Source organism: Tachypleus tridentatus, chromosome 8 (genome assembly GCF_004210375.1).
Source record: "Tachypleus tridentatus isolate NWPU-2018 chromosome 8, ASM421037v1, whole genome shotgun sequence".
NCBI classification, from domain to species: Eukaryota; Metazoa; Arthropoda; class Merostomata; order Xiphosura; family Limulidae; genus Tachypleus; species Tachypleus tridentatus.
In genome coordinates this window covers 91,802,019-91,828,695 of record NC_134832.1, presented here as the reverse complement: position 1 = coordinate 91,828,695, position 26,677 = coordinate 91,802,019, and the positions used below count along the sequence as shown (strand labels likewise).

Here is a 26,677-nt window from a genome sequence, read left to right as displayed (position 1 = left end):
AGTAAAGTAGATGTTTTTGAATAATTCTTCTCGACACTTTTTTTAGTTTTAGAAAATTGATCAATTTCACTTTTTGTAATCTCTCTCGAAATCAATGGATTTTTGTTATCCTAATGAAATAAACACAAAAATATATTAATAATATATTTGTCTGAAACATAATCGGTCACATAAAATAAGTAATATCTTTATTTAACAGAAAAACATTCGTAATTAAGTAGCTCAGATGTATTAACAGTGATGTGAGAAATACATTAAACTCATCTCATCTTTAAGTATCAGATGTGTGGTTTTTATTATTTTATTCTAGCAATATTTAATGTAAATATTAATCGTTCTTGATATAAAAGTATTGTGGTTTGTTATTTTAATAATATAAAGAAATGTTGACGGTATTGAAATACATAACAAATGTAAATAACGTCAAATTATTTCCAGCGCTTATGAAAATTTATCGATAGAAGTTTATGTTCATCTTATATTGACAGCTAACTTCACTTTGTGTACGTGACAACCGAATAGCGAAATCGTTGACCAACTAGTCCACCAGAATTTGTAATGCAGAAAGGACATAATAGAAACTTTAGCTACTAAGTTAATGTTCATATATCTCAGACTGTAAAACAAGTTCATATTATTTATTTATTATTGAAATATCAAAAATATCTTACATATCGTGCGGTGATGAACAATTTCCTCAAGGTCTTTTGTTTTTTATTTCACCTAAGGATATCAATACTAATCTTCTCTAATTTAGCAGTGAAAGAATAGAGGAAAAACCCCTAGTTATCATCACCAACCGTCAACTCTTGGGCTTATCTTTTACAAACAAATAGTGGAATTGTCCGTCAAATGTTAACACCCCGATAACTGGAAGGAGACGGGAATTCGAATCCCCGCATCTCACATTGCGAGTCGAGCACCTCAATCATCTGGCCATGTTAGACCTACCTTAAGGTTGTAAAGTCAAACTTAAACTTAATTTAATAATAAAATGTAATAAAACACTCTTAAACATCACAGATAAATACGTTGATAAAGTAATTCTTTAAAGTCAGACTTGAAGCAAATTTGTATCTCATTCACAACAATGATTTGTCATTCGATAACGGTGGTATTGAGTCTGCATATTCAAATTAGAATATAAATTAAATATTTATTCAAGTGTAAGCACAATTGTTGTAAAGTACGTCTTTTCCGGGATTCACTCTGTAGTCAATGTATATTTTGTATCAGTAGATTTATTGTTTAATTAGTTACATATTTAGATTATTGTTTAGGTCAATTTGATGTAATCACTTGTCAAATGTGCCTTAGCAGATAGAGTGAACCCACAGTTCGAATTTCGTTACTGCGAATTTATTCTCTAGATTTTTCGTCTATGAGTGCGTTATAAGAGTGACAATAAAGTCCCATAATTCGATTATAGTAGTTCAAGTATTTGTGACTCGTGTGTTGGTTAGCTGCTTTCAATCTAACGACGAGGGGTACAGATAGCTTTTGTTTCGGTTTTATTGTGTTTGTTGTTGTTGAATTTAATACAAGTCTAGGGTTACCTTCACTATCCATCCCCTAAATTTCAAGTGACACACAAGACACAGGTTGCTCGTTATTAATGAATAGTGAGATTGATCGTCACAGTATAATACCTATAAGACTGTAATGACAGTCACGATCGATGACGAAATTCGATCTCGCGACTGTATGTTTCAAGTTTTTTTTTCTCCAATACCTCAGTGTTTAATCTGAAGGCTTATAACACTAAAAACCGGATTTCATTTAGATAGCCCATTGCGTAGATTTATACTTCACATTAAACCAAAAAACAACCTAAATTTTTGCACTCATTCCATAATTACTTAATAGGATCTTGAACTAAATTTGTTAACACTCACGTCACAAATTTCTGATAACTTTTTCGTTGTGGAACCTCTTGTAGTTTTTTCTACATCTTCATGTTTTAAACTAGAATCTCCAACTGGTGAATATTTTATATAATTGAAGTTTCTTTCTCTCCCTGAAATTCTGTTTTTACAACATAGTAATAACTTGAGACTTCTTCGTTTACGAATTATAATACTGAAAAAAAAGAAGAATTTAATTTTGATAAACAAGTCTATATCTATAAGTATCAGTATATTTGTATCAAAGGTAATATGAGCTAACAGATAAACAGCAGCAATCTTAATGTAATCTGCCTGACTTCAACATCATTATAAATATTACAGTAGTATATTAGTACAATGACTAATTAACACGTTTCATGATAAGATTCTTAATTGCTTTAAGCAACATCGCAAAGCTCCAATCTTAGAGAACAATTTTAAATTATATTATAGATTAGGAGATGAAATAAAAATGAAAATATTAATTGTATATTAAATGAGTTAACTGGTGAGTAAATATCTCTGACGAATACTGACAATTATCAGTTGAATCTAAATTGTTTTACCCATTGTTAGTACTAGTTAAAAATTCGTGTTTTATTACACCACACCTCCCTTAGTCATAAGACTCGTAAGTACCATTTAAAATTTACTTTATAAGATATCAATTTCAAAATGTTGATAATAAACCATACAGATATAAACTTAGATATAAACATGAGGATTAATAACAGTACAGTCAGGAATTCGACCCTATTGAATGCCTCTGTACCTAACAATAAACAAATTACACCAACAAATATATTATGCTTACCGTAATAAAAGTATTAGAAGTGGTATACCCACCGTGACAAACACAATTGGAGGCGTAAATAGCTTTTCTATCATGGGTGCTGAAATTAAAACAATATTATTATTGTTTAACATTGATATTGTTTCTCAATAAATATATTGAGACCGCACCAGTTGCGTAATATTTAACCTGTGAAAAATATTGAAAAAATATTTAATTTCAACTCATTAAAAATTTCGATACTTGTTACTAAAACGAACAAAGGAGAATGAAGCACCGAAATCATTTGTTATAAACCTAGTCGTAACTTAAGTTACAGAAGATGTCTCTATTAAATGATTTATATAGCTTTGTTTTTTAAATAAATGTGTCGAAAAGAACCCTATGTATACAGATCATTGTACAAACGTTTATATAAATACTCATGTATGGAGTTTTATTAAAGTTCGTTACATGTCAAATCATAGACGTTGGGAATATGTTTCAAAGAGTAGCTGTACAATTTTTACTCGATTGAGTTTATATTTTCTGATTCAATTTTGTCCGAATTAAAATTGAAAATCTGTCCAAGTGGGTATATGTATTACAAGCTAGAGGGGCTGCTCCCTCCGGTCTCCTGCTCTTACACTTGTGTGCAAAATAGTTGAGATTAATCTTAATAACACGAGAACAGTAATGGAAGTCCAGTGCTCGATATTACTTCCATATGCTCCGATCGTACTCAGTTTCATTACCATTATTAATAACTGCTGATTAGATCAGTTTTTGACCAGTCACACTTTTCAAATTGTACACAGACTATTCTCTGTATATCGGTTTCTAATACCAATTTTAAAATGACTAAATGAATAAATGTCCATTGTATAGTTTCACTGTGGACATTGAAGATATACTGTGATTCCCGATGCTTCAAACAATTTTCAAATGAAAACAGTTGCTGATTTGTAAACTGTTAGCTTCTAATCCTTTGTCAGCTCAAATTATTGTTTAGTACTCTTTAAACAATAAAACAATGTGTTCAGCTTCATCACAATACCGTTGTTGTTTTTCAGTTATTTCTTCTATTCACTAATCATAATAGATGATGAAGTTGCTCAGGATAGATTCGAGCCTCTTATAGTCCTAACTTGTCGAATTCTTAAGTCTTTTCTGTTTATTGGAAAACTGAGCCCCCTTTTAAAGCAGTGTCTTCACTTCTACGTAGTTGTCAACCATGGTATAAGAATATTTTTATTTCGAAACTTTTTTTTTTGTAATAATTCAGATACAAGATGCTAAGCATGTGGCCTAATGTGCCGTAACTTGCAAATACAACAACACGCTACTGTATTTTACATTCTGTATTGTGAGAGCGTATAATTCAGATCTTTAGGGATATCAAAGAATAAAATTATTACAAATAATTTGTCTAAATAATAGAAATTGTATAAACTTGGTATAAAGTTCATAACGTATGTTGCTTTCCTCTCTTTATAAGAAGTAGATAATATTAAACTACATAAATAACATTACTTGTTAATGATACTGACTAGAAGTTCTAAAGTTATTTGAGAGTTAAGCACTTGCAGCAGTAGAATTGTTAAATATAACTGAGATAAAGTCGTTCATAGAGCGATTATAAGTATCTGATAAAACTTACGTTTACATGCATCCCGTGAAAAGGCTCCAGGGTTTGTAAATCGTCTTTCTGGGCAAGCCGAACATTTGTAGGATCCAAAATAATCACTGTAATGGTCCTTGGGACAGGGAACACACTCTTCTTGGTTTTTGCTTCTGAACTGTCCAGGAGGGCATGGAACTCAAAGAAAGGAATAATTTTTAACTTATGTATTTAACCATGTTCTAAACACAAAAACTTTATAAAATAAAGAGAATTAAATCGTGTAACAGAATCAACACAAGCTCTTAAACATTGAGTTTTATATATAAATATTTTATAGTATTTATAAGTTTTCTGTAAGAGCTGCTTTGTTGATATATTTCCCAAACAATTCATCAGGTGCATCGAACGAATAAAAGAAAATAGTGAAGAGCAACTTGAAATAACGTGTATGTGTATATATATATATGTATATATACTTTTCATGTATTCTAATTCGATTTATTCTTGTTAACTTGAAAATATTATATAAAAACACACAAACATAAATGTTTGTTTTTTTTTGGTTTTGGAATTTCGCACAAAGCTACTCGAGGGCTATCTGTGCTAGCCGTCCCTAATTTAGCAGTGTAAGACTAGAGGGAAGGTAGCTAGTCATCACCACCCACCGCCAACTCTTGGGCTACTCTTTTACCAACGAATAGGGGGATTGACCGTCACATTATACGACCCCACGGCTGGGAGGGCGAGCATGTTTAGCGCGACGCGGGCGCGAACCCGCACCCCTCAGATTACGAGTCGCACGCCTTATGCGCTTGGCCATGCCAGGCCAAACATAAATGAAAAGTATTGGTTTCGTATCTTAAACAACAGTTTCCACAATAAGGCACTCTCTGATAAGTTCCTTAAAAATGAAAACATTTTCCAAGATTTTTCATGTAAAAGGTTTAAATATGTTTTAAATTTACTTTGTGTTAAAATATGAAACATTTAGTATGGTTTAAGATTTGCTAATTAATAAAATAATATTCATAATTTAGTTTGTTCGGTATTAAGCACAAAGCAACATATTAGACTGTTAGTGCTCTGATCACGACGTGTATCGAAACCAGATTTCTAGCGGTGTTAGTCTTCAGACAAACCGCTGTGCCACTGGGGACTATTTTCGTAAAGTAACCTCTTTTTTCACAACAATAGTAAAACGTAATATTTGAAAAATGTTTTTAATGTACGATATTTTCCACGGTACACTTATTAATGTTTTTGTTAACAATTTGTGAACAATTGTTTGTATTTTTGTAAACTTATTCTGAAACACAATGCAACGAATAGTTGAAAACAAATGAACCTGTGCCCATTTGAATAATAAAATAGCCCACGACCCTGTCCACCAGGAAACATCTGCCATTTTTATCACGTATAGTAAGTTGTAGGTTTCACAGACATTTTACTTAACAGGTAAACCTTTATGAAGTGGTGTAATTAACACAAGTATTTTCCAATTGTTATATTTCGTTTTAACTGAAAGTCACCCAAATTTTATTACATACATTGCTTACTCCACATATTAACATAAAACATGTTGTATCCATTCAAATTCAAAGCCAAATTTTCATCATTCTCTCGTGAAAAATATACTTGAAGAAATATACTAACACAACACTGAATAACTTTTCAGTAAAAGCTTTTAAGTTGTGATAAATCCAAATGTACTTCATGTTTTATCTTTAAGTTAACATAAACACATATTGCTATGAAACAGATTTTTTCCATAAATAAATAAGGAGAATAAAAACAAAAGTAAATCGTTATTCACAACTTACAGCAATTTCTTTTCACTAACATGTATCCATATGGACAGATGACCTTGTTATCTGGTGGCAAATAAACTGAAATAAGAAATAACATAAAACCGTTAAGAAATGCCAAGTTAACCATTTTACTGAAAAATCTTAAACAGTCTTTCTGTATGTTTTAACACGAAGTTTTAATGATGATATATCAAATTGTCTAATTAAATTTTTCTGTTATAAACGATTTTATAATTTTTTGTAAATTTATAAGTGTAAACCATCAGTTAGTTAAACATCTCAAACCGGAATGTTTATATCACATCACCACTCGGTTACATCGATGAGTCTTACGTCGGCATGATACTTGCAGTCAACATTTTTGATTAGTTTCAAAGTTTTAAGCCAAAATAATACATAAGACTAGAAACTATGTCTAAAGAATTATGGAAAGTACTCTAATAGAAAGATTACGAATCTTTAACATGATTGAAAGCCACTTAAGTAGCTTCGAGTTTTCCTCACAAAAGACTGTGTTTGTGTGTCTGTGGGCTAAGAGAAACAACATTTTCTTAGCGCTCCTAGTTGCCTGTCTATCAAACCCCGAAAGACTTGTTAGATCTTAGAACCCAAATACCCATAGGTGGTCTTACCTATTGCCTGAAGTCGGCAATTGCCCGGGGCCCCACACATGGAAAGGTCCTCGATTTTCTTCTGACTTTTCTCATCATTATGGGGTCCCCATTTATTGGATTCTCCCCGGGGCTCAGCAGTGACTAAGACTGCCCTTGAAAATACCTTCCAAGTTAGTTGAGTATTGAGTCTTTTATAAACGAACTTTAGGCTCAAAATGACACGTTAAAGCTTTGAAATCTGTTCCCATATAAGTTTATTGTTCAATAATCTTTATTTTTGTTGATCATATGAGATTACTACGAAATGTAATAAATTGCCATCTATTTATGATAATTTTCGGGTTATTGTTTAATTACATCTTATTAGTATTTCTTTTCTTTAGTCAGTAGTCATACCTCACGATTATTTTGCTTCATTAATACTTATAAATCTCCCCCACCCCTGACTACTTACCTCGTTTCTCCAAAATTCCTTGACGGGTTACTCTATAAGGCATAAACAGCGTCAAAGATCACAGACAGATAAAACAAACCGAAACGGTCATTTATAGTTTGCCAATGAAAAAGAAATATTCCTCTATTGAAAGCTTTCGGATATTAAGTGTCGCATTTTGATTTAATAGATTTTTGTAAAGGTGCAATAAAAACACTGTTATTATTTTTGAGAAATGAAAATTAAGGAAAATGCGTTAATGCATACAATATGATAAACTAGAAATGGAATACTACATATTCATCAGTAACAATTTATAATACACGAATTACAGATGGTTAATTAAGACAATATCAGTTTGAACAGTACTTGTTGAATAGTTGTGTCTTCGCAATTAGAAGACTTTTAATGGTTACTTCAATGTCTGAATATCCATCTATTATGGTGGTAAAGATCTATGTGCACCTGAGTGGCCAAGATAATATGTCTGTGAACTTAGAACGCTAAAAATTGGGTTTCGATACCCGTAGTGGGCAAAGCAAACATAGCCCATTGTATCGCTTTGTACTTAGAACTTCAAACAAACAAACAATCTGCGCATTATCCCTATATATTTCTAAATTAACTTTCAAATGGCGCTTAGTTTTGCTCATGTAGGTAACTTTACAGCCACAAACTACCCGTGTATTTCTACATGAATCTTGAACGTCTGTTATTGCACAAATGTTATATTATTAGTTTTTATGACAAATTTAAATTGATGTTAACTTTAAATTCCCGTTAATTAGAATATTGGCCTGGCATGGCCTAGCACGTAAGGCGTGCGACTCGTAATCCGAGGGTCGCGGGTTCGCGCCCGCATCGCGCCAAACATGCTCGCCCTCCCAGCCGTGGGGGCGTTATAATGTGACGGTCAATCCCACTATTCGTTGGTAAAAGAGTAGCCCAAGAGTTGGCGGTGGGTGGTGATGACTAGCTGCCTTCCCTCTAGTCTTACACTGCTAAATTAGGGACGGCTAGCACAGATAGCCCTCGAGTAGCTTTGTGCGAAATTCCAAAACAAACATTAGAATATTATGTTACTGGATATTATTTTCTAAGTGAAAGGTAAATATTCAGTACAAATTATCTACCTTTTAAATAATAGTTAACAACGATTTCTTGTTTGGTTCGTGGCCTGATGTCTTCATTCCAGTATATAACATTACAGTTGTAATCACCCATATCGAAAGCTTCAACGTCTTTAATTATGAGGTCGCCAGTATACTTGTCCATTCTGATTTTGTTTCCTACTGACCCAATTGTACCTGTTCTACTTGTCTATTTGTAGCTCACAACATTGCTGATTAAATGCTTTTGTTTGTAATAAGGTGGGATACATTGAACTACAATATCTTCACCTTGACGGATGTACATGTACTTAGGTTTTACATGCTTAGTTGGTAAAATAACTCTTCCAAACACTGTAGTTTGGATTTCTGTAAAGAAGATGACTAAGCCAAATAAAATTCACAATAATAAATCCATTACTCAGTATAAATTCTCTATCTCTTCGATTTGCGTACCTTTAGGATTACTTTTATATGAAGGTTTATGTTGCTAAGATATATTGATAGCATAACTCACTGTTGAAATTAACACTAAATATATTATTGTTGAAGAATTCTTAGTAAATATATTGTCATTGTCGGAAATGATATTGAGGTAACAATACTTAAATGTGTGTGTGTTTTCTTATAGCAAAGCCACATCGGGCTATCTGCTGAGCTCACCGAGGGGAATCGAATCCCTGATTGTAGAATTGTAAATCAAGACATATACCACTGTCCTAGCGGGGGACTAACAATACTTAAAAGGATATACGAGTATATTAGGATTAAGTCTGTTATAATGAGTGTTGTCCCGCAAAATTTGAGAAGACAAAGCTGGATAAATAATAATAATAAAGATCAAATTGACATGTATAAATGAGAACTTTAGATATTTAAAGAACAAGGAGTTATATCGTCACAATTAATTATTCAATGGACTAATAAATTAATTATGAATATTTCTCCTCGTTATTAAAATGTGTAATTTCAGAGGAGAAAAAATGAACTAAAGAATTATAGACCTAATCCCAAACAGTAAAGATGGACTTGGTATTTGGCGAAACTAAATTAATGCAGATAAAGTAGCAAATCTACTGCTGTTGTTGCTGTTTTTCTTAAATAAGGGTTCCACAATGTACTCTCTGCGTCATTTCCATCTTGAGGAATGGAACCTAGGTTTTCAGGGTTGTGCCGTTCACCGACCAAGGTACATAGCGAATCTGATAGTAGGTTAATTCTCTGTGTTATTCATCATTTATTTCCCTTTTTCACCAAAACTACAAAATTTAGTACCTTTTGGGAAAAAGTATAGTTTCATTTAAAACTGCCTGACGAAGGTCTTTGGCCAGAATCTTTCCAAGTTAATATAAAGTTTTTTTTTGTTATAGACGTACGTTTTTACTTATTTTGAACGCTTTTTAATTATCTTATCGTAACAATACAGAGCCCACATAGTGGAAGTCATACATACGATTTTACCGACGGGCCTAAAATCGGTGCAGGAGGCTGTGTTATCCTAAATTGGGTGCAACTAGAAAGATACAAGAAGTCTGTTAGTGCTAGAACAAAAACAAAAAACCGTTTCGTTTCCTTGAATTTATTTCAAAAGAAAGAGATAACTCCAACTTTTACTAATTGCACTGTCAATCGTATCTTAAGCGGTAGGCTAGCAATAGTGTAGATGGGAGGATGGAATTAGGACAGTGACTTGAATGCATTCTACCTCCTCAAATCGGCCACTTTACCATTAAGTACACTCGTTTAATTTTGAGTTTACTTCACAATTCCAAGAGGGATTATAAATATTGATTTGTGTCTGGAGTAGTTGAATAAACACGACAGATATAATTTTAGTCATCAGCGGTAGACTAGTATACGTAAGGGAATGCAATTTGGACGACGGCTAAAACACATTCTACCGGCTCAATTCAGCCAGTTTCAATCAAGAATTGTCAGCACGTGACCCAAATGTGGCTAAAGTCTGACAGCAGGCAAGTTTTTGTTGACAGGTTGGTGTGACTTATTTGTTAATTTTTAACACATCAAGTTATTATTGGGTTAATCATTTCTTCAGTTTCAAATATGTGTTGAACTTAGTATAATTAGTTATTGGGACCTATAATGATTTTACTAATATATTGGACGCTTGCTATTCTATTCATAGATGTTCCAATGGTTGAATGGTGTAATTTATAAATATTACAGTGAAGAGAAGAAATATAATTAAATACTTTTGAAACTAGGTGGTAATTTGTTATATTGTTGTTATGGATAGTTGACTTTATTTGAAAGCTGAGCCACTGCAGTTGGATAAATATCTTATGAAGAAGGAATGGTAATGCCATTCATCAGAATCATCTGGAACAGAAAACTGATCAAGGTTAGAGAGAGATAAATTATACTAGAGTTGATGATGTGAAAAAAAAACTATAAATATTACTTGATATAAATAGTTTGTAGTATTTTATTCCGATTGGGAGATTTCTACATTACTTTCAAATGCCCTCACTTAAACAATTTGACACTTTACACATGGTATATTTAATTATTCACATAGAATAGTATTATTTAAATTTCTGTATGAAATAAAAGTGCTTAATTAGTATTCTTCAGTTACCATACCAATATACTGTATTAACAGGTGATAGGAATATAAATTCATTTTTTTGGTTCTTCACTCTATTATGTTAATGGATGTGCTACAAACTTTCATTTATATTAAACACTGTGAGAAGGTCATTGGTACATTTTAATCTGTACAGATTACTTGATGGGTTGTTGCTATACCATCACTTGACAAGACAGCACCTGAAACTAATAGGTATTTGGTTGATATACTCTGCAAGTGAGTTGTTTTATGTATTGTTTGAAGTATAACATCAAATGTACATTGGGACTAAATATCAAAATTACTTCAAATTATTCTAGTAAAGTTGAAAGAATATTATACCTTTCCTCATACATCCTTTTAGATGTTCTAATTTTCTGTTTCACAAACGTTCTTGATATTCTACAATATTCTAAGTCTTTTGTCATACAAGCTAATTTAAATTTCTTAAGTTTATGATGTTTTTTTCTTTTAATTTTATCTTTTAAACTTTTTATGAGCCAATCTGTTTGTTTTTTTTTACTTGTAGCAACCCTTTTCTTTCTATAGGAAGTGTGTTTACCTTGAATATTTAATAATTTATCTTTGTGCTTTAAATTAAAATCACCCATAATTATGACTTCATTAACAGCTGAAACCTTAATGTTATTGTAAAGTTTCTCACTAATTTCATCAATGTCATTTAGTGGTCTGTTACAAATTTCTGCTAAAACCCTTTATACCCACATATAAAACCTCAAGTGAATTCAGTCTCTTTGCTATTATCTTTAGCATCTTGAACTTTAACAGGATGTAATTCACATTTTACATATAAACCACTCCTTCCCCATACTCTCTTTGATACTCTATTGAAAATCATTAAAGATCATGGGAAAGCTAATTAACAAGATATGGAGATGTATATAATAAATATATTAGTGCATGTTCATATATACATGTGTGTGTGTGTGGGGGGGGGTAATGTTATTTTCTGATAAACCAATATATATATTTCAGGTGTTGGGAAACAGGCATGCAACACCCAAAGTCAAAGTATTAAGAGAGTATTTACCAAAACTGATTAAGAAAAACAAATAATTGGGACAAATTATTGACAACTTTGGTACGTGTAATAAATACTAGTGAACATGGAACAATAAAATATTCCACCTTTTCAATGGTTAAGCATTAGGTAAGGTTGCTAATGGTAAAGAAGACAGAAGAAGGTATTGGTGATCATAAAGAACCAGTAACTATATTTTATATTTCTGACTTTGTAGATGTGAAGAAAACTAGAGTACATGAATCAGTGTATAATTTTTATTAAATATTAACTAAAGCCCTATTACCTTTGTAATGTTGTATTGCATTTGAGTCTTTGTGTGTCTATGTTTCTAAGTGCATACATTTTTAAAAAGATGAGAAGTCAGTATTGTACTGCCCTCCAAATTCCATCTGGATTCTGATTATTTTGAAGTCTTTTTTTTTTTTTAATAATGGGATGATGAGGCATTTTTTTTTTTTCCAGTTTTGAGTTAATAACTTTTTAAAGTGTGATAGGATTTGTACCAAATTTCATGGGTACTTTAAAGTTGAGAACTCATTACACGACAGCAAGTGATCCAGATCATTGATCATTTCAAATCTGAGAAGGATTTTCTGAGTTTTCAAAAGTGAAATTTGATGTTATCCAATATAAATGAATGCCATCTTGAAAAGGAGCAGTAGAACAATGATGTGAAATCTCTGATTGTTCTTGTTTCTTTTATATTTGTGCATTTGTGTATAAAATTTATTTTGAAGTTTTTATTGTTTTTTTTTTATTTTAGTCAAAGGCAACTGATCACCACCACAAACTGAATACTCATGGGCCATTGTCATGAATAAGCAAGACTGACATTTGACAATCCTATTGTGAGTAACCTCCCAGGGATATTAAACATTGTAATTACTGTTTCTGTGTAATACATTTCTTTCAATTTTGTACCTTATAGGTGCAACACTTGTATATGTGTATCAGTACCTCAGAATTATTTGTTCTCAATTCTTCAAAATAACACTGAAGTGAGATAGAAAAAGAAGTACTACCCGAGTAATGTAAAAGGTGTTAGTGTCACTCAGTTGCTGGTGTGTTTTACATTGGGGTTGGGATCTCGTTTGTTATATAGAATACCCTCAATATATTTGGGTGCTATGGTCACAGCCAATATCCATTATGACTTACAGATGATTAAGAGGATTTGTAATGGAAGAATCATTCTGAATTTTAGTCTCATTCTTGTTTTTTGTATTACATTTATTATTGTTTTATAACACTGATTTTAATCACTTGTAGACAATTACTGTATTTAATAGCATTATATTTATTGACTTTTATGTAAGTTGGAAATAATGAATATGCAAACTTGTCATCTGGGTGTGTATGTATCAACTGTGATGGAGATGGTAAATTTCAGAAGTTTGGAAAGTGCAAAAGTTAGTTTTAAATATAAAAGAATTAATTTGGGAGTAATATTTTATTATTTTTAATAATGTAATGAGTTTATTTTGAATTATTATATTGTGTGTCTTTGAGTTTAGTGTTGATAAATTTATACTTTATTATTTCAACTATTTTCAAATGTTAATTTGATTTTTTGTTATAAAATAAGGAGAATATCATCATAACTTATTATGTATTGGTTTGTTAATAGTGAATGTTCTGTACATAATAAAACTATTAAAATAGGAATATCAGGTGTTTTTAATTAAAGACCTCTGTATATTCTAGTGGATATTGACTGTAATATATCTTTATTGTGTTTCTTTTGCAGTTAAAAATGCTTGTCTTATGTGTTTGCTGAAATAAAAATAAAGTCGTGCGTGTTATTGTACTGTTGTAATTTTTCAAACTGTTCAGATAAATTGATTCATCTCTGCCTCTACTATGTCTTGTATATTTAAAATTGTGTAAAACTGTTTTTCTAATTTTTTAGAATTTTAACTGTTCAGTATTTAAGGAAATGGTAGTATTGTTTGTGTATATTTATTTATGGCTGATAGTTGGTACATTACATTAAGTTTAATTTAATATAACTGGGTATGTATAGGAATAGAAATATATTTAGTAAACATGTTTACAGGATAACATAAAATTTCTGTGTATTATATTCAAAGGTTAAAAAACTCAACATTGCATAAATAATATACAGTTTTGTAAATAAAGTAAATTTACATATAAAAATTCTGTGTAAGTGTTGATAACTTTCCTCTTTTATCTCACTAGAGGAACATTTGACCCCTCAGGACGTCTAATGTTTTCATTGATGAGTGTCTGTTAAAGTAAATGAGATCATTTTGTATATAAGTGTAGAAAATATTATTAATCTATATAATCAGTATGAAAAAAAATTTGTGATATTCAGAGACTGTTAGGGTTTCAGTCTCCAACAGTTATAGGCTATAGAAGGAAGTAAATTTCACCTAATTGCTGACATTTCTCTCTAAGTCATTTAGGTTATCTCAGCTGATGAATAGTGGGACCGTATCAGTAGATAAGAGGGCACTTCAGAGTTGAAAATAGCTTGGCATGGCTGGGTGGTTAAGGCACTTGACTCATAATCTGGGGGGTCCTGGATTCAAATCCCTGTCACACCAAACATGCTTGCACTTTTAGTCATGGGGACATTATAATGTTATGGCCAATCCCACTATTTTTTATCAAGAGAGGAGACCAAGAGTTGGTGGTGTGTGTTGACAACTAGCTGCCCTCCTTCTAGTCTTACATTGCTAAGTTTAGGGACAACTAGCTCAGATAGCTCTCATGTAGCTTTGTACAAAATTCAAAACAAATGGTCAAAAGTGATGTCACACCATGACACATGAGGACAAAAGTTGTGGAGGATTGTGAGGGGGTATTGGGGATTGGGTCATTGGGGACACGCTGTTATACTATCATGATGTTATAGTTTAACAAAGTGTCACCAGAGTATGCAACTAAATTTATGGAGTGTTGAAATTATAATTTGATTCTAGGCAGAGAGCCATAATGGTGATTATATAATTATACCATAAAGTAGAGAATGTTTTTCCAGGCTTCCATGACAAGCAATCATGATGCAGAGAATGCATCTCATTATATCAATAAATAAATCATCCTTAAAAGGACATTTAATGCTAAATCATTAAATGAATTATTATTAATTCATTAAATGACTTTTAATTAATTCAACCACAAAGTAATTTACATGTTACTTTCTCTCATGTTTCATGAAGGTGGAGTTCTAAAAAAATAACATCAAATCTCCTTACTATTTATAGGCTCAACAAGAACTGCACAATAATTAAAATGTACTTAATAAAATGTTAAGATATTTCAGTTCTAAATTATTACATTTCTTATCCTATGAGGGTCATATCTTACTGAGTCTGATGCATACAGTATATGACTATATGTTTTAATCACGTTAAAAGGTGCAATATCGTACAATAAATAACACTTCTAATATGATTTTATAGAACAATTTACATTGTGAATAAAACGTTTATAGTGGAATGACACTTTTACTAAAGAACTAAAGTATTGGACATTATGTTCTCCATTGGTAGTGATAAAATTTATGTTTGGGCATAATTTATGAAAGTTATCACATGTTTAGATTTAATTTAAATCTTTTGTCTCTTACTTTTGTCCAGTCTGAGACCAAACTTTTTTCTTTCGTTAGCAGAAATAACAGTATAGTGGCAAAAAATACACTAATTTACCATCAAAAGACATCAATCATCACAAAACTGTTGTAAAACTGCTTCTCTTCTCTACCAGTCACATTTTTTCTTTAATATAGAAACTTATTTCACTTGTGTTATTTGACCCTCAGATAAAAATTTCTCAAACTGTAAGATGTATGATACAAATATTTCTATACTTGCCTAAATGATAACACCTTCAAGAAGTTAGACTATATATATGATGGTGTGTTATATTTAAATGACAAATGTGTGAGTTTTAGACCAAAACCAGAAAGTAGTAACCTAAAAGTAGAAAATAATTTCCCATTGAACCATCAAGTATTGTGAATGTACATTTAGATTTTTATAATATTATATAGTAATATGAATAAAATAAAGTGTAAGAAGTCAGCAACATGTGAGACAGGTAGTTTAGTTTTCAAATATTTTTTTTTAGTTTCTAAAATAAAGAAACTTGGGTTACTTGCCCTTTATATTTCATTTATTGTAATTACATGAAGAAGTATATACAGTAGGTATTATCAGGTGTTTGTCAGTATTTTATAAACTAAGGAGTTTTCTTAATGTTAGTATGTCTTGATGTTTTGTTAACAGATGTTTCAATATGTGTGTCCATGACTGTAGTTACATATACTAAAGATAGTATATTAGTCTTTGATGAGAAGTGAGTTTCATATAAGATGCCCCCAAGTAGCACAGCAGTATGTCTGTAGAATTATCATGCTAGAAACTGTGGTGGGTGGAAAAGTTACTCATTGTGTAACTTTGTGCTTAACTTCAAACACAAACAAGAAATTCATATAAAAAAGTCATAGAACTCTGGTGATGTTTAAATACTTGAAAAAGTGTAAATAAAAGATAATTCATGTTATGGTAAGTTTCAAAGTCCATGTGAAGAAGTACAACTGTTCAGAAATAGTTGAAGAATAATGACTTGGTTTACTACTAAGTGATCTTTTATGATTATAACTATCAACTAAGTTTTAGGTATTGGTAATTTTTCTTTGTGATAAAATGGGTATATATTAGTAGTTATTAGACACAAGGGCAACCTCACCTTGAACAGTTGTGTTAGCGACCACGTGATGACAACCTAAGAACAGAGAACTCTCAAGTCTGACTTAAATGTTGCTCATCAAACAGAACTTTGAATGTTATTCTTATTTAATTGTGTTCAATGACATAGAATTATGGCTGAAAACTTTGTGTATAATTTAAAGTCAATAATCTGTAGAAAATGGTGAGCTTTGCTATTTTAAATGTTAGTAAACTAACTGTTTAAAGAATAATATATGATCGTCTTTCTAACCATTGATGACTTCATAGTCCTTCACTCACCCATAAGTGATCACATGATCATCTTTGAATCATGTTTATGAGTTTGTTTCAATGTTTTGTGAACTGTTAATAAAATCATTATGTCATTCATTTATTATTTTTGATTGTTGTAAAAGTGAATTACTAGACAGATGGCATAAAGCTGAATAAGTATTTTTTGGCATAATTAACATGGTAATTGCTGTTCCCCACAATATTTTTACTCCCCTGCTGGTACAACAGAAAGTCTACAGACTTACAAATCAGGTGTTCGATTCCCCTTGATGAACTTAGCAGATAGCCTGATGTGGCTTTGCTATAAGAAAATACACACACAATATTTTAGACAATTAGTATGATCTGTGTGTTATTCTGATAAATCCTGATAGAAATATTCATGCAAACAAAACCTTTGTCCTCTCTTTGATTTGAAAAGTATTGTAAAATAAACTTATCGCTGCTGTTAAATAAATTAAAACTAACCATTGTCAATGATTTAAAATCTTTGTCTAATATAAAGCAACAATGTTTCTAAATATGAGATAATTAAACAAATAATGAAGTCTTATATATTTAAGTAGAACCAATCTTTCATTTTGTCCTAAGCTGACTGATACAGTCTGACCATTTGCTGCTCGTCAGGTACAATGTACTATAACTGTAGGTAAACCTATCATACATTACAAATACACAGTTAATATTTTGTATGCCCCTCGATGTGGATTCCTGTACGTGGTGAGGGGACCTCCAAGGGAAGGTTCTGTTCTTTCAGTTTACCTCCTCTGGGATCTAAACATTCACCCACTTGTTTGCCATGTGTGGCGGCCCGTAAAAGGGAGGAGAGGATCCTGGTGGTTGAGGGGTCCAACCCTAACACACCACTTTGGCCTTGAATTCCTCTTGACAGGCGGCCTTTGGGTGACATTGTAGTACGTCCCCTCGTAGGGCTCCATAGTGGGTGGGGTGAGTGGATACCGAAATTTTCCTTTTTTCCTATGGATCCTCCTACAAAATATTTAAATAAAATAGTGAAAAAACAGTCAATAGGTAAACGACCCCATCTTGAAGATTCTGAGCAGCAATCTTCAACATCTGTAACACACTTATCTAATTTTCTTATATTACATTCTCTTTCAGAAAAACCTTTAGGGCAAATGTTTCCCTTTCTTATTCAGAAGGGACTAGAGGGTCTTGCTGGCTCTCCAAAGTCAGTAAAGAAGCTTCAATCTGGAGACATATTGGTGGAAACATCCACATCCTAACACAGTGAACTCCTCTTGAATTCAAAGGCAATTGGGGATACACCTATTGAGGTTACCCCTCATGCTACCTTGAATTCATCACGAGGAATTATTGTTGAAAGGGATCTGAAGAACATCCCCGAGTCAGAGATTCTCGCTCGTCACTCCACTCAAGGAGTTTCTGCAGTGAGGCGCATCTCCACTTGCAAAGATGGAGTTACATTGCTGACAAATATCCTCATTTTGACATTACATCACCACGTGCACCTGCCACCATCAAGGCAGGTTATTTAATTTGCAGGGTACGTCCGTACATTCCAAACCCTCATGTTTCCAATGATGCCTATGAGTGTGACACGGACCCACATTGTGTCAACTGCAATGGTTTTCACCCTTCCTACTTTCGTTCTTGCCCAAAATGGTTGGAGGAAAAAGAGGTGCAGCATTTGAAAACGACACATAACATTAATTATCCTGAGGCTGAGAAATCGCTGTCCACCACTCCATCTCGAACATATGCTGCTGCACTTCATTCCACAACTACAGTGGGAGTGCAGACAGGTCTCTCTGTGCCTCCAAAAGAATTGTTTTCAAAACAAATGAAAAGCCTTTTGACCTCCATGGTTAAAAAGGTTGATGAATCGACTTCTACACCCATCTCTGATTCTCCCATACATTCCAACAAACCTCAAGATCCACATCCTTCGGTTTCAAATACAGGCATTTCTTCTGATACATCTTTTTCTCCCACCCCAAGATGCAAAACAATCGTTCATTCGTTCATGCCCTCAGTCCAGTCACTGGAATCTTCTTCCAACAATAAAGACCTGCCCAATTGACCCATGGCAGGATCCATGGAGGTCTATAGACCTCCTCCAAATAAGGACAGTAAGGATAAAAGTGGTCATGAACAGAAGGGTTGTCCAGCCACTTAGCTTACCCATCATTAAAAATGGCCACCTTGTTTAAATGGAACTATCGAGGTTTACATTCTAATCTGGATGATATCAAAACACTGATTGCTTCCTACCATCCTGTATGTTTTTCCTTAAAAGAAACATTTCTAAAACCTGCTGATACAGTCACCGTTCGGAAGTTTTCTCTGTACAGAAATGACAGGCTGTGTGATGGACGAGTACATGGAGGGGTGGCACTATTGGTTGATCAGCATGTACCCACCCTGTCTTTGCCACTCGACACACCCTTGGAGACTCTAGCCATCCATGTTTCCTTGGGTCATACCATCACTGTTTCTTTTCTCTACCTGTCACCTGAAGAGACATATGATCAATCAAACCTTGATGCTCTCGTTGAACAGTTGCCGTCTCCCTTTCTAATCCTGGGGACTTTAATGGACATCATCTCCTCTGGGGAAGTGCTGTTATTGATAGCAGGGGTCACTCTGTAGAGCGTATGCTCTCTGATCACAATCTTTCTCTTTTCAGTACTGGTTCTACCACTTATTTACATGCACCTAGTCAGTCCTTTACCGAAATTGATCTCTCGGTTTGCTCCCCTTCATTATTCTCCCATTTTCCATGGAGGGTTGACAATAATCCACTAGGCAGTGATCATTTTCCTATACTTTTGAGAGAGACTGGCCATGGTCGATGCCACTCTACTCGCGTGACCCGGTGGAAGCTGGATCAGGCAGTCTGGTCCACTTTCACTGCTCTCGCAGAACTCGATCCTGCCATTGTAAATCAGCCATCAATAGACGACTGTGTGGCAGTGGTAACTGACTGTGTTATACAAGCAGCTGCTTAATGTATTCCTAAAATCTCGACACGTTTTCCATGAAATCCTTGTCCGTGGTGGAATCCTGCTTGCCACTTGGCACAGAAGGCCTGGGGTACTTTCCATAGATATCCTACAATTTGCAACCGCATTGCTTTCCAACGGGCCCGTGCACATGCGAGGTGGGTAAGACATCAAAGCCAGAAGGAATCTTGGATTAAGTTCACAACTAGCATATCTTCTACCATCAGTTCCAAGGTCATATGGGACAGGATTGAAATGGTTAGTGGGCACTACAATTCTGTCCCCCTCTTGATCTTACTCTCTGATGGCCAAGAGGTAGCTGATGTTCGGAGCATCGCCGATACTCCAGGTGAAAGCTTTTGCTCAGCATCTAGCACATCTGCTTGTTCCTCCACCTTCTTGGCCATCAAGACTCGGGCAGAGAGTTCACTTCTTTCCCTTCGAACTGACTGTCTCTTTGACTATAATTGTCCTTTTACACTGGTGGAACTGAAAATGGCCTATCATCAGTCTGGCAGTACATCTGTTGGACCTGATGATGTACACTATGACATGTTGCACTATCTCTTTCCTGGTTCTCTTGATATTCTTCTAATTGTTTTTAACCGGATCTGGCAGGAGAATGTTTTTCCTGATGCCTGGCACCAAGCTATTATCTTAAATTTCTCTAAGCCTGGGAAAGATCCCAAGATTACTTCAAACTACCGTCCAATTGCTTTGACGAGCTGTCTCTGTAAAACCTTAGAGAGGGTGGTTAATGCTTGTCTTGTTTGGGTCCTTGAATCAAACAATCTTCTCTCGCCACCCAGTATGGGTTTTGATGACAACACTCCACCATGGACCACCTAATTCGACTTCAAACATCAATAAGAGAAGTCTTTCTCAAATGCCTACATCTTGTATCAATATTCTTTGACATTGAGAATGCTTATGACACAACATGGAGGTATGGCACTTTGTGAGACCTCCATATTTATTGGTTATGTGGCCATTTACCCATGTTAATTAAAAATTTTTTAATGGACAGGAGATTCCAAGTTTGTGTGGGTTCGACACTTTCCCGTTCTTTTGTACATGAACTTGGAGTCCCTCAGGGCTGTGTTTTGAGTGTCACACTTTTCAGTATAAAGATAAATGCCATCACTGAACAATTCCCTTTCACTGTTGGGAATGGGCTCTATGTCAACCAACGACTTTTACATCTTGTGTCAGTTGTCGAACATGATATATATTGAGCGGCAACTACAAACTGCCCTCAATCGTGAATTGAAGTGGACAAGAGCGAACGGCTTTAATTTTTTCTCTCTAAAACAGTTTGCATGCACTTTTGCTGCCAACGAGGTATTCACCTTTATCCTGATCTCCGTATTGGTTCAGTTTCACTGCCTGTGGTTCCTGAGACAAAGTTCTTGGGGTTTATCTTTGACTGTAAGCTGACCTTTATACCACACTTAAAACAGCTATGGGTCAAATGCACAAGAGCACTGAACATCCTCTGTGTCCTCTCCACTGCCAGTTGGGGAGCGGATCGATGTTCTATGTTAAAGATATATCGTGCTCTTATTTGATAAAAACTCGACTATGGACCCCACTAAAAATGCTGGACCCCATTCATCATCAAGGACTTCGACTCTGCACTGGGGCTTTCTGCACCTCTCCAGTTCAAAGCTTATACGTTGAATCTCATGAACCTTCTGTGCACCTTTGCCGTTTGCAACTGTCTTTACTATATTCTACAAAACTGTGTTCCTTACCAAAGCATCCCACCTGGGGATATGTTTTCCTTCCTCAGTGGGCCATACTTTTTCAGAACAGATGATCTGCCATTGCTCCTTTTGACCTTCGCATCCAGGTGCAATTGGATGAATTGGGTCTGTCCTCGGATAACATTGCAGAATCCATTGGTCAGCCCATTCCACCATGGTTTATTACAGCCCCAAAATGTGACCTTTCTTTAAGTCATCTGAAAAAGCAGATACTCCAGACTGAAAGTACCATATTTTATTTACTGAACATCTTTCGAACAATCATTCCATTCCAGTTTATACAGATGGTTCCAAATCAGGTAATTCTGTGGGCGCTGCCATGGTTTGTTGTGGTTCGGTGGTTGCATGCAGAATCCCCTCTACAGCTTCTGTGTTCACTGCTGAACTGTACGCCATATCTCTTGCCCTGGATCATATTGAAGCTGAGCAGTACTCCAACTGCACTATTTATACTGACTTGCTTAGTTCTCTACTGGCCCATTTCTCATTAACATCTAGTTCTATCCAGTTTATCTGGATACCAGGCCACGTTGGTATTCTTGGGAATGAGCTTGCAGACACAGCAGCTAAATCTATCTGCTCTGGCACTATCACCACTGTACCTATTCCATACGTGGACTGTAGTCCTGTATTCAAGGCTCTGCTTCATGCCAGCTGGCAGTCCACTTGGAGTGAGCAATGCAACAACAAGCTTTTTCAAATAAAACCCTATATTGGGCTTTGGCCATCTAGGTTCCGTAAGGTTTGGAAGAAGGAAGTTGTTCTCACTAGATTACACATTGGTCACAGTTTTTTAACTCATTGTTTTCTTTTATCTTGAACTGCTGCACCAGTGTGTAGTTTGTGTAACACTCAAATCACTTTAAGCCACATTTTACTTTCTTGCCATCGTTATGACTCTCAACGACAGCACTGTTTTAAACATGTTTTGTCCCAGGGTTTATCTGTAACATTGGACAGTGTTATTGGTGATGGTGACTCTGTCCACCTTGATAATGTTTTTAATTTTTTAATGGCCATTAATCTTTTTAATCTCATTTAAGTGTTGGATATTTATTCATTTCACCTTTTTAATTGTGGTTCAATTTTCAGAGTCTCAATCTCTCTAGTTCAATTTAAAATTGGAAAATGGCCAGAACATTAAATAACTCAACACCAGTACTGGAAAGGCCAACTTCAGGTGACTAACGCTGCTGTTTCAACTACCCGTTAGCTGTCCTGGCGAGTTGTTATTACAATTTTGCTGCAAGTCTTTTAACACTTATATTACTTTACCTTTTGGTACTGGCCATAATGACATATAACCCAGAACCAGGACTGGAAAGACCAACTTCAGGTGACTGATGGTAGTTCTTGTACTTACCTGTTAGTCTTCCTGGCGGGTTATGATCATTACCATTCTGCTACAGGAAGTCCTTTACAACTTTATAGACTGGATGTCAACATTGGTTTTGTGGTATTTTCTGTTTTTAATTGCTGTTTTGTTTTTACCTTCATTTCCTTTTATGAATTTTACTACATTTACTTTACTTTTACCTTTTTAAGGACATTTGGCTAATTAATATTATGATTTTGCTATATGTCTTTTAAAACTTTTATTATTTAACCTTTTGATAATGTCTGTTATGACACATAACCCGAAACCAGGACTGGAAAGGCCAATTTCAGGTGACTGACGGTGGTTCTTGTACTTACCTGTTAGTCTTCCTGGCGGGTTATGATCATTACCATTTTGCTAGAATAAGTACTTTACAACTTCTCTTACTCTACTTTCTCTCTTAACAGTGTAAACTCTGTGTCAACATTGGTTTTATGCTTTTTCTGTTTTTCAATGATGTTTTGTTTTACCTTCATTTCCTTTTATGTATTTTACTACATTTAATTTATTTTAACCTTTATACCTGACGTTTGGTGCAGATTTCCCAGCTGCTTTGTGCCATAAAATACTAAATCAATCAATCAATATTGTGTATGACTGTGTAATGAGCTCACACAGATAGTAACAGTGTTTTATCATTGGTAACTGTGTTTTAGAATTGTACAATTAATCAAATACAAATATTGTGTTTGAAATCCTCATTTTTTCTAATAACTCACAGAAAGTAAGATGCGGGAATTGGGTATAGCTTTTCACCTTTGTTAACAGTTTTTATGACTGTTCATTACTGTACTTACATGCCAGACAGATGGATGAAAAGAAATATAATGCATTGTAACTAACCAAAAGAAATGTATATAACAAAACTAATGGTGAGGTGGGAACAAAATATTGGAGAAGTATGAAACAATAATTACACCTGGTGTGGGGAAATGAAGCTTATTGACTTTTAGTATAAACATCAGGAAGAAAAACATACATGTGTATATGAATAAATTAAGCAGAAAAAAAATTATAATTATTAAAATATTAGTTCAATTGATAAGAATATGCTTTTAACTTCAAAGTAATAGAAGTTCTCTCTGCAGTCTAGTGGTTTCTTCATTAACAATTTTTAATATAGATACTTTAACAGAATGAAAAGGATGAATTTTAAAATACTTTAACTATATGAATGTCATTAAATTGGTTTTAACTTGAAATCTATTTAAGTTTATACATTTTTGTAATGGATTTTAAGTTTTATTCACATATTTCATATTAAATTCAGTACAGGCGAATAGTTAAACTATATTATATATTTTGCAGAATGGATTTGTATGAGTAACAGGATGAAAAGTATTTAGAGCAGTACAACATGTGAGATATCACTTGATATTACCACTTATAACCTTAGCAGAAATTTAATTATTATAATCAGCTTACTGGGCTAAATCACAGTTCACACAGTTGTCTACTAGTTAAGGCAATGACACATACCTGCATAAAGACTGAACAATGTAATGGAGAATTGTGACATATTCAGCAACAAATCAAATTAATATAATATATGTATAGAATATTAATTATCAACAGCCAAGTAAAACAAAAACAGGAAGGATTGCATTAAAAACAATAAAATCTGTGATGAAGAACATTTAAATGAATTTCTTTATGTGAGACTGTGAAATTGATGTTAAGACTGATAGATGGTGTACTTCCAACACAGTGTGGCTCCTTCTTCTGGAGTCACCTCCAAAACAAAGGACCACTTTATATTTCACATTGTGACCTCTACCCTGGATCTTTTAATTTATACAGCATTTTAATTTAATTTTCTTTTCTTCCTTTTTGCTTATTTTTCTCAGAGAAGAAAACTGTATGTGGTGGATTCATCCAGTCCATAACCAGATGATATCTGGAATTGTACATCAAGTCCACAGTAAGAGGAGAGTGCACAACAAATACACTGGCAGAACACAAACACTCAAGTGAGTAAGTTTCCATGATATGCCACCCTAGTAGCTTAGAGCTAGTAGATGCTAAGAGCTTCCTTATATCACTAAAAGAATGGAAGAAATAGTGCAGTAATAATTCAAAAGAAATGCATCATTGTAGAAAGTGCAATGGGTTACCATGGAACCCTATTTTGAAAAGCAGGTCCAAACTAAAGTATTAAACAGGAGCAAAGGGATGGCCAGATATACACTTCTTTCTTTATACATGATAGTCTATGAGTCTGTGTGGTCTGGGATGGGCATGATGCAGTATACTGTGAGGATGAATCTACTAGCAGACTTGCAAAACACTGCACCTCCAAGGTTGGCATTATGGACCTGAAAGTCCATAGAATGCATATTTGATGGCTGGTCCAGCATACATCCAGAACAAGACCCCTTGGAGTTTATATCCAGATGTTTGTATGATAGGGGCCATCAACTAAAGTGTATACCCAGTCAGACACCACTTCCCACAGAATGGGATGGGATTCAAACTGAAGCATATGGTGACTGTAAGATAAACAGAAATGAAAAGTAAACTTATCCACTCACAATCAAACTGAGGAGTGCAAAACTGTAACAGGAGGCAGACACTATCTGGTTGATTAGGAGACAACCAAATTATGTATGTAATAGGTAGCAGTGCAAATATAAATGAAAAATGGAAGATAGTGAAACAGGAGGCAGACACTATCTGGTTGATTAGGACACAACCAAATTATGTATGTAATAGGTAACAGTGCAAATATAAATGAAAAATGGAAGGTAGGGAAATTAAAGTAAAACTATCCTCACAAACGTTTGGAATCTTGGAGAGGAAGGAGAAATCAGGATAAACAAAAATAAATATACTGTGTTACAGGACACGAGATACATTGAGGGCAAACACATGGACTAATAATCACCACACTTTGAGAAAAAGATAATGAGTCTTCAAGTAAAGTTGGTGTAGGGAAACATAAGACAATGGTTCAACCAATGGAAAAGTAAGGACATACAGAACAACATTTTAATCCTGTAAGGGTGTGGGGAGAGGATGGTTGAAGATCAAAACAAGAGGGAGGAAATGAGATACAAAAACATCCAGCCAAAGCAAGTAGAGAACAAGGCTGCCCTGTGGCTCATAACAGTCAAAACCATTGCCAAACTGTCAAAGAGATTAGATATAATGAGATGGGAAAAAAAGAAACTTCATTGTAGAGATCAATACCAAAATATTACAATTTCCTCTGATAAATCAACAAGGAATAAGAACAGACCAAACTGGAATTAAAGGATGCTACATATGTGAAAGGTCCAGATTACATCACAAGTGACTGTACAAAAGCCATACATGAAGCTAGCGGGTGAGAGTGGTAGGGTGAAGCACAAATGTGTGAAGTTGGCAGAGGAAGGGTGTGGATAGAAGAATAGGTAAAGGAGGTGTTGAGTGAAGCAATTCAAGTTCCACAAACTACAGTTGGGCATGCCAGAATGGGAAAATGAGAAAGACCAGAGATGGAGTGGTTTAGATAATAAACAAAACCCCAAGAAGGAGACAGATAGGAGGGTAAGCATAAAGATAATGGTTCATGAATGAAGGAATGGACCACCAAAGCCAAAGGATGTAGAATCGAGGACCAGAAGAAAGGATGTTTGGTACTGAAATGGATCTAACAGAGAATTGCCCTACTGTGAACACAACCTCCAAAA

At 34.1% G+C, this 26,677-nt stretch overlaps 1 long non-coding RNA gene across 1 annotated transcript; it reads left to right on the top strand.

Moving 5' to 3' along the window:
* Positions 1-9,460: 9,460 nt before the first annotated feature.
* LOC143222936 (uncharacterized) lies at positions 9,461-14,038 on the top strand. The gene is made up of 3 exons (XR_013012591.1): positions 9,461-10,237; positions 10,504-10,608; positions 12,645-14,038. It is a non-coding gene; the product is annotated as an uncharacterized LOC143222936 (long non-coding RNA).
* The last annotated feature ends 12,639 nt before the right edge of the window (positions 14,039-26,677 follow it).